The sequence below is a fragment of the Leopardus geoffroyi genome, chromosome B1, assembly GCF_018350155.1.
Source record: "Leopardus geoffroyi isolate Oge1 chromosome B1, O.geoffroyi_Oge1_pat1.0, whole genome shotgun sequence".
Taxonomy (NCBI): domain Eukaryota; kingdom Metazoa; phylum Chordata; class Mammalia; order Carnivora; family Felidae; genus Leopardus; species Leopardus geoffroyi.
In genome coordinates, this window is record NC_059327.1 from 106,091,587 (window position 1) to 106,100,653 (window position 9,067).

Below are 9,067 nucleotides of genomic sequence, written 5' to 3' on the forward strand. Positions count from 1 at the left end.
ATAATCACTGGGTGTTATATGTAAGTGATGAATCACTAAATTCTGCACTTGAAACCAATTTTACCATACATGTTAGCTAACTAGAATTTAAATAAAAAATTGAAGTGAAAAACTTTTCTTTTTAAAAGTTAGATAATATTCCAGTGTGTGTGTGTGTGCGTGCGCACATGTATGCATACATGCACCATATTGTGTTTATTCCTTCATGGCCAGTTAGGTTACTTTCACATTTTTGCCATTGTGAATGCTATTGCTATGAACACAGTGCACAAACCTCTGTTGTACTCCCTACTTAAAATTCATATAGATATATAGCCTTAGGTGGAATTTCTAGATCACGTGGTAATACTATGTTTAATTTTTGAAGAAGTGTCATACTGTTGTCCACATTGGCTGTACCATTTTACATTCTCACTAGCAGTGTACAAAGCTTTCAATTTGCCTACATCCTAGTACTTATTATTTTCAGTTTTTTGTTTTGTTTTGTTTTTAATATTAGCCACCCTAAGTAGTGTGATATGATATCCCTCCATGGTTTTGTGTTTCCCTGAAGATTAGTGATGTTGAGCATCATTCTGTGCTTTCTGGTTATTGGTATAGTTTCAATGTATTTAAATGCTTTGCTCATCGTTTTCATTGTGTGGTTTTGTTTTTGAGAATAGTTCTTTATACAATCTGGATATCAATTCCTTATATAAACTATTTTTTTCCATTCTTTGAGTTTCCTATTTACTCTATTGATTGTGTCCTTTGATGCACAATTTATCTATTTTTTCTTTTGTTGTTTATGCTTTTGGTGTCAGATCTAAAAAATCATTACCAAATCCAATGTCATGAAATTATCCCCGTTTTAAATGTTTTATAGTTTTTGCTCTTCTATTTAGATCTTTGACTCATCTTGAGTTACTTCTTGTATGTACTATAAGGTTAGAGTCCCACTTTACATTTATTTCATTTTTTAGATACGGATATCCAAATTTTTCACTATCATTTATTTAAAAAAAATGTTCTTTTTCCCACTGAATGACCTTGGCACTGTGGTTTAAACACATATGTGAAGTTTGTTTCTGGGTTCTCTAATCTATTCCATTTATTCATATGTCCATATGCTAATACCACACTGTTAATTATGATGGCTTTGTAGTAAGTTTTGTAGTAAGGAAATTTACTTTGTAGTAAAAAAAAATGAGGCTTCCAAATTTTAATATTCTTTTTCAGGATTTATTTGGCTATTCAGGGTCACTTGAGGTTTCACATGAATTTTAGGATTTTCTATTTCTGTAGATAAAAAGTTGGGATTTTTATAGGATTACATTGAACCTATAGATCACTTTGAGTACTGTTGATATCTTAAGTCTCCTAATCCATGAAGACTCTATGTCTTTCCATTGTGTTCTTTAATTGCTTTCAGTAACATTTTGTAGATTTTAGTGTACAAGTCATTTGCTTCCCTAATTTTGTTCGTATTTTATTATTTTTAATGTTATTGTTAACTTCTCATACATTCTTATATATTCTTTTTTTTTCATTCTAATGAGATATATTTCCAGGAGTAAATTGGTTTTGATTATGAGGTCTGTGAATTTTCAGATTTCAATCTGAAATTGAAATTGAAAGAAATTTGAATTTCTAAAATTTTTATAAGAGTTTGCATCTACCCCAAGAATATATGATGGTATCTCTGTCAGTATTCTCACCAAGATGGAATATTATATTTTTAAGTACCCAAATTTAATATATTTAAAATTATTATTACTATTTTAGTTTGTCTTACCTGATTTTTAGGAGTTTAAATATACGTTGATATATTTTAAGGAGAATTGAAAGATAATATTCCGTGAACTCCACATTTATTTTGGGGGGATGTTGGTCATTTTACTATGTGTCTTTGTATACTATGGATATTTATTTATATATATATTATTTTGTATATTGTAGAGCTCTTTGTATATTATATATGAAGCATTTATTCTCTATTTTTAAAAATTCCTCAATATATCCTGGTATATTATGGTATCTGTCTATATCCAAATAGCTCATTTTTAAATCAAAACACATTTTCTCTTATACAGTCAGTAAATTTTACAATACATCTTTATTTCCCTCTGAATTAAAATATAACTTTTGGTGAATATATACTTTTAGCCATTGCAGAGTAACTAGAATTGGTTACTTTCCTTTCAACCATAAACAACCATAAAAGTGGACAATATAGGGGCGCCGGGGTGGCTCAGTCGGTTAAGCGGCCGACTTTGGCTCAGGTCATGATCTCACGGTCCGTGAGTTCGAGCCCCGCGTCGGGCTCTGTGCTAACAGCTCAGAGCCTGGAGCCTGTTTCAGATTCTGTGTCTCCCTCTCTCTGACCCTCCCCCGTTCATGCTCTGTCTCTGTCTCAAAAATAAATAAACGTTAAAAACATTTAAAAAAAAAAGGGGACAATATATACAGCAGCTATTTTCAGCCACTAGCCAGCAACAATGAGAGAAGAAATACACAGGAGGTTATTCTCACTTATGCTATCTTTCTGCTTCGAGCACTGTAAAAAGAGTCAGTTAAAACAGAAGGCAAACAAAAGACAAAAAGGTCAACTTTTAAATAATTAGCTATAGATAATCTATTTCAAAAAAAAAGAAAAGAAAAAAAAAGATGTTTGAATATATAACAAAAGAGAGCTTCTGAACTGAAGAAAATCTTGAATTTCTACAACAGAAACTCATACCATGGAACAGGAAGAAGTTATAAAATGATCAATACCTGGACAGATCCTAGTTATATTACATACTTTCAAGTAATGGATGGAAAAAAACAATCAGACAAGATGTACAAAAACCTAATGGGCTAAAATCATTGTCTTCACCTAACAAAAAGTAGTGGACTAAGATTGGCTAGTTTTCTTTTATACATCAAGCAACAGAAAGATCTGGTTATATATTAACATTCAGAAATGACACAACCATGCATTATTTCTCAAGAAATTTGGAAAGTTATTTTCTAGCCATTGAAAAAATAAATTCTTTAAGTCATTCAAAAATATATATTAATTTTCTCCTTTTGTTGGACACTGGACTAGGACCAAATATATAATAAAAAGAATGGAAAATACATATTACAAATACCTCTCATAATAAGATGTAAAAGTTATACAATAAATAAGTGAATATTGAAAACATGTAAATACACACTAAAATACTCTATTAGAAAATACTCAGAATAGAATTACAGAGACTGCTTATAGTGTAATTCTTGATATTCAGTGCAATCAAATTATCATTGTGTTGCATTATTGTATTTAAAATTTATAAACTTGATCAAGTTAAATATTTCCAATATAGGTATAATAATGGTATAAAAGTTTTGGTAGAGAAGTTGATTGAATTAGTGATATCCAAAGAACAATTACTTAGGGGTGCCTACATGGCTGAGTCAGTTGAACATTTGACTCAACTCTGGTCATGATTCCAGGGTTGTGGGATTGAGCTCCATGCTGAACTCTGTGTTGAGCATGGAGCCTGCTTACAATTCTCTCTCTCTCTCTGTGCTGCTCTCCCCTGCTTGTGCTCTCTCTCTGTAAAAAGAATAATAAATAAAAATAATAATAATAATATTTAAAAAAACACAAAAAAACAATTGCTTGGATGTAAGCTAAAAAGGCCTAATGATTTTTCTATGTAGTCCTGCATTTTATGGTAACTAAAATACTATTTCTTTTATTTATTAATCCTTTAACCATTTCAAAATATGCTTTACTTTTTCATGGATGGTCATACTGCTATTCAATTATAAAATGAACAGTACAGATGAAAGATATGAACAAAATCTTCACTAAAAGCTGTATTCAGTATAGAATCTAACAAGAAAAAGTCTATATTCAATATTTTATATCATAAAAATCATAGAAGTCTTTCTCATAAGTTATTTCAATAAGAAGTAATTTAATTATTATTTTTTTTCCACATAACTTGCATCTCATAAAATGAAACCATGTTGAAATATGGCTGCTGGACATAAGGTCGCTCAGGTATCCTTAATAAAAACTTCATTTTATCATGTATACCTTGTGGTTTACAAAATTAACATTGACACTTATAAAATTTAGTATTTATCACACATCATGCAACTACATGGAAATGTAGTAAATATGGAGATACCAAAGCAATATTGTATTTGTTAATTAATATAAAGTCTGTTGCGAATATAAAATCTTCGTGGTATTATCTGAAATATTAATATACATATACATGTTTAACAACATTTGTTTAACGTATATATTTGCCAATGACAACACTTATTACTGAAATGCTAAAATTGTACATACTATTTGTAGAAGTCTTAATGTTGGTGGGAGGGGCTGGTGTAGGATTTTTTTTTAAGTGGTTACACACCTTCTTTTATCTATTAAAAATTCAAATCAACTAAGCCAAAACACAAATTAAATAACTAAATCAAAACACAAATTAAAGCCATGTAGAGTAGACTCAAATTCTTAACGGAAATAAGAAATCGTTCTGAACTGGCATCAACACTGCAGTATTACCCCATGTTACTTATCAAGTGAAAAATAGCACACAAGTTTTAGCAATGCATAAGGGAAAAAAAGAATGAGAAAAGGAGCAGAAAAACAAACACAAGAAAATCATGCATAAAAAAAATATTTTTGAAGCAAAGTTAAAATAAGCTACATTAAGGAAATGATGTAAAAATGTATCTAAAATTTTATATATGTTTATATATCAAGAATTGAGTAAAGTTCTTTAAAAAGCTTATAGAAGAAAAAAAAGGATTTCTTATAATGAAATGTACTTTATTTAATGAAAATTCATTTGCCATGATTAAATTCCTATTTTTACTACTTCACTAGTGTTTTTCTTGGTAACTGCTATCAATTCAGTTTTAGTCTGCAGTTAAAACTATCAAATGACTATGCTACCAAAAATTATATTAAAAGCATATACTAAATTTCATTTGATTGCATTTTTAAACATATATTATTTCCTTTGTGTATACTTTACTAAATATAGAACAATTAGAAAAGTGGTCACGTATGTGCCAAGTATCTAATTTTCTGGCATTATGGAACATTAAATTGTCTTACATATGATTTAATAACAAAGTATTACTATTAAAATATGCATTGTTTTTAAATTAGTGTACAGTTGATAAAATATAAAAACTATATTTTTTGTTAAATAAGAAAAGTCATACTTTATTTTTTTTAGTTAAAATTAAATAATATTTCATGTTAAGGTACAGCTTATATTTTAGAAGGGTCAACATGCCATAGGGAAAGAATAGATACTTCTTAGAGTACTGATTATATAATTTAGTAGCTGGTTAACTTTAGTATTTGCTTAATCATTCTGTATATCAGTGTTTGTTTCTATTTGTTTGTTTTAATTTGAATCCTAAACTACCTTATAGGATTTTGGTGAATATTGATTTAATTAATGTGTATAAAGCACCTAGGAGTATCTGACACATTTAGTTAAAATTCACATTATGTATTCATTAAAAGCCTCTCTTGCCCTCTATTATCCTACTGATTTCATTGATTGATGCTCTTATTCACTGGTTTAAAAAAGAAATGGATAATAAGTCAAATATTTTGGAAACAATTATAGCATTATGTATAGGAGAATGTTAAAAAATACTGGAAAGTCTTTTAAAATTTATTACATACTTGTATTGATTAGTAAGTTGATGTAATTTCTTGAACAAATTGAAATAAACTGAAACTGAAGAATATAGATGATATATTACTGGAAAGGCTTATCTAGAATTTCTATTAATAAACCTATACTTGAACAAAAATCCTTGACTCTCATGTCAAACAATGGTAGAAAGAAAGAAAGAAAGAAAGAAAGAGCAAGAAAGAGAGAGAGAAGGAAAAAAAGAAAAAAAGAAAAGAAACAAAAGAGGAATGACATTAGCAAGATGGCCTATTAGGCAGCCCTGGACTCTCTTTCCTCCATAAACACACAGATTCAGCAACAATTAATGGACAAATTCTTTTTGTGAAAAATCAGAAATGAAGAAAGTTTCTTCCACCTCTCAGGAAAATGTAAAACCAGACTCATCAAAGCAAACAGGAATATTCAGGACACCTTCTGGCTGGAGACTGTCTACCTCTCTGTTTCACTCAGGAAAAGAAAAATTTGGTTCACGGAAGAAGCACCTTAACTTTTCCAAGGGAGCTCCACAGAGGTCTATCTTCTGTCTTGCCAGTCTTGGAACTCTGATGGTTCTAGCACAATATATTTTCCTGGGGAAGGATGGACGTGGTGGCTTTGTCTGATAGATACTATTTCATTCAGCACAGAGTCAGTAGGCAGGTAAGATTAGTTTTCAGCTTCCCCGTGGAGAAGAAAGAGTGGATCTGTGTATCAGCATCCAAACTTCTTTGGGGCTGCTCAAAAAGCTGGCATCTCTCTCATCACTTTTGAAGCTCTGTCAAGTCCAGCAGATCGAGCACTTCAACTCAGTAAATAGCAAGCAAACAAATACTACAGCGTCCTACTTCTCCATAAGAGGGAGAGACCTGGTAGAGAGTCTCAGAATCTCTGTCCAGGCTGATTGGCAGAGATCATCTCTTATATAAGACCACTCTGTGAAGACTGAGTGGTATCTGATTTGTCTAAAGCAAACACAGGAAGAGAGAGTCAAGGAAAATGAAGAATCAGGAAAAGATGTTCCAAACAAACAAGATAAATCTTGAAAAAAAATGGACTCTAGTGGAACAGAGTTTATTATTTACCTGACGGAGAATTAAAAAATAACTTTCATAAAGATGCTCACCAAAGTCAAGAAAACAATGCATGTAGAAAGTGAGAACTTCAACAAATGGACAGAAAATATTAAAAAGTACCAAACAGCAATTAAGGAGATAAAGAATACAATAAGTTAACTAAAAATTTCACTAGAAGATTGCAACACCAGACTAGATTAAGCAGAAAAAAATAATTGGTAAACCCAAAGACAAATCAGTAGAAATAATTCAGTCAGAGAAGCAAAAAGGAAAAAAAAAATAAAAAGAGTGAAGAAGTTTTAAGGGAGTTAAGGAACACCTTTGAGGAAAAAATTATAGGAATCCCAGAAGAAAAATAGAAAAATGACCCGAAGGCTTATTCAACAACATAATGGCTAAAAATTTCCCAAATCTGAAAATGGAAATTGACATCCAGATCCAAGAAGCTGACAGGCACCCAAATAATATGAACCCAAAGAAATCCATGAAGACAAATTTTTATGAAGTATCAAGTCAAAGAGAGACTGAATTTTGAAGACAAGAAGGGAAAAGCAATTTGTCACATATGAGGAGACCTCCATAACACCATGAACAAACTTTTCAGCAGAAACCTTATGGACTGAAAGGGAATGGGATGATATATCCAAAGGCTTAAAGAAAAAAAGGAAACAAGTGCCAACTAAGATTACAATATCCAGCAAACTTTTTCAAAAATAAAGGCATGATAGGCTTTCTCAGCCAAACAAAAGGTAAGGGAATTCATCACCACTAGAGAAGCCTTTTTAGAAATACTACAGGATACTATATTACCGAAATCATGGTGGATAAATAACTTTTAATTTTAATCATTATTTTTAAATGTTTACTTATTTATTTTGAGAGAGAGAGAGAGAGATTGTGCATGTGAGTGGGGGAGAGGCAGAGGGAGAAGAAGAGAGAGAATCCCAAGCAGGCCCCGCACTGTCAGCATAGAGCCTGACACGGCTCAATGTCATGAACTGTGAGATCATGACCTGAGTTAAAATCAAGAGTGGGACATTTAAGTGACTGAGCCACCCAGGCACCCCTAACTTTTAATTTTAAAATCAAAGTTAAAAGACAAAAGTATCAAAATTACTATAATATATTAAAAATTTTTAATATAAATAGATGTAAATTATGGCCATACCTAAAATGTGGCTGTAGAAATTAAAATGTAGTTTTTTATGCAATGGAATTTAAGTTATTAGCTTACAGTAGATTGTTATAACTATAAGATATTTTCTGTGAGCACCAAAGTAACCACACATACACAAAATATCTACAGAAGTTACACAAAAGAAAAAGGAGTAAAATCTTATCAACATAAAAAATACAAGGGAAGACAGCAAGAGAGGAAAGACCAAAAGACTACAAGACCAGCAGAAAACAACAAAAATGACAATAGTAGCTCCTTTCGTATTAATCATTACTTTAAATGTAAGCAAATTAAACCTTCTAATCAAAGTATATAATGAGGCCGAGTGAATAAAAAAGCACAAGTCCTAGCTACATGCTGCATACAGAAAATTCAATTTAGATCCAAGGACACAAAAAAGCTAAAAGTGAAAAGATATTCTAGGCAAATGGTGACCAAAAAAGATTAAGGATATCTATACTGAAATAAAATTGACTGTAAATAAAACAAAGTTATTACAAGAGACAAAGGATATTATATAATTATAAAAGGCTCCTTCCACAATGAATAACTAACAATTTTAAATATATATGCAATCAACATGCTTACATGCTAGATACCTATATATTGTAGATGTATTTATATAAGTATATAATTATACACATAATATTTATATATATTCATATAAAGTATATGAATAGATAATATACCATTTATATATATTTTTATATACATATATTTATACATAGCAAACATTGATAGAACTGAAGGAAAAATGGCAGTACAATAATAGTAGGAGATTTTACTATCCCACTCTCAGCAATGGGTAGCACATTCAGGGAGAAACTCAATGAGAAAGACAGATACCATGTTTTCACTCGTATGTGGATCCTGAGAAACTTAACAGAAGACCATGGGGGAGGGGAAGGAAAAAAAATGTTAGGAAGGGAGCCAAAACATAAGAGACTTTTAAAAACTGAGAACAAACTGAGGGTTGATGGAGGGTGGGAAGGAGGGGAGGGTAGGTGATGGGTATTGAGGAGGCCACCTGTTGGGATGAGCACTGGGTGTTGTATGGAAACCAATCTGACAATAAATTTAATATAAAAAAAAAGAAACTCAATGAGAAAATATATGACCTGAATGACACCATAGATCAAATTAATCTA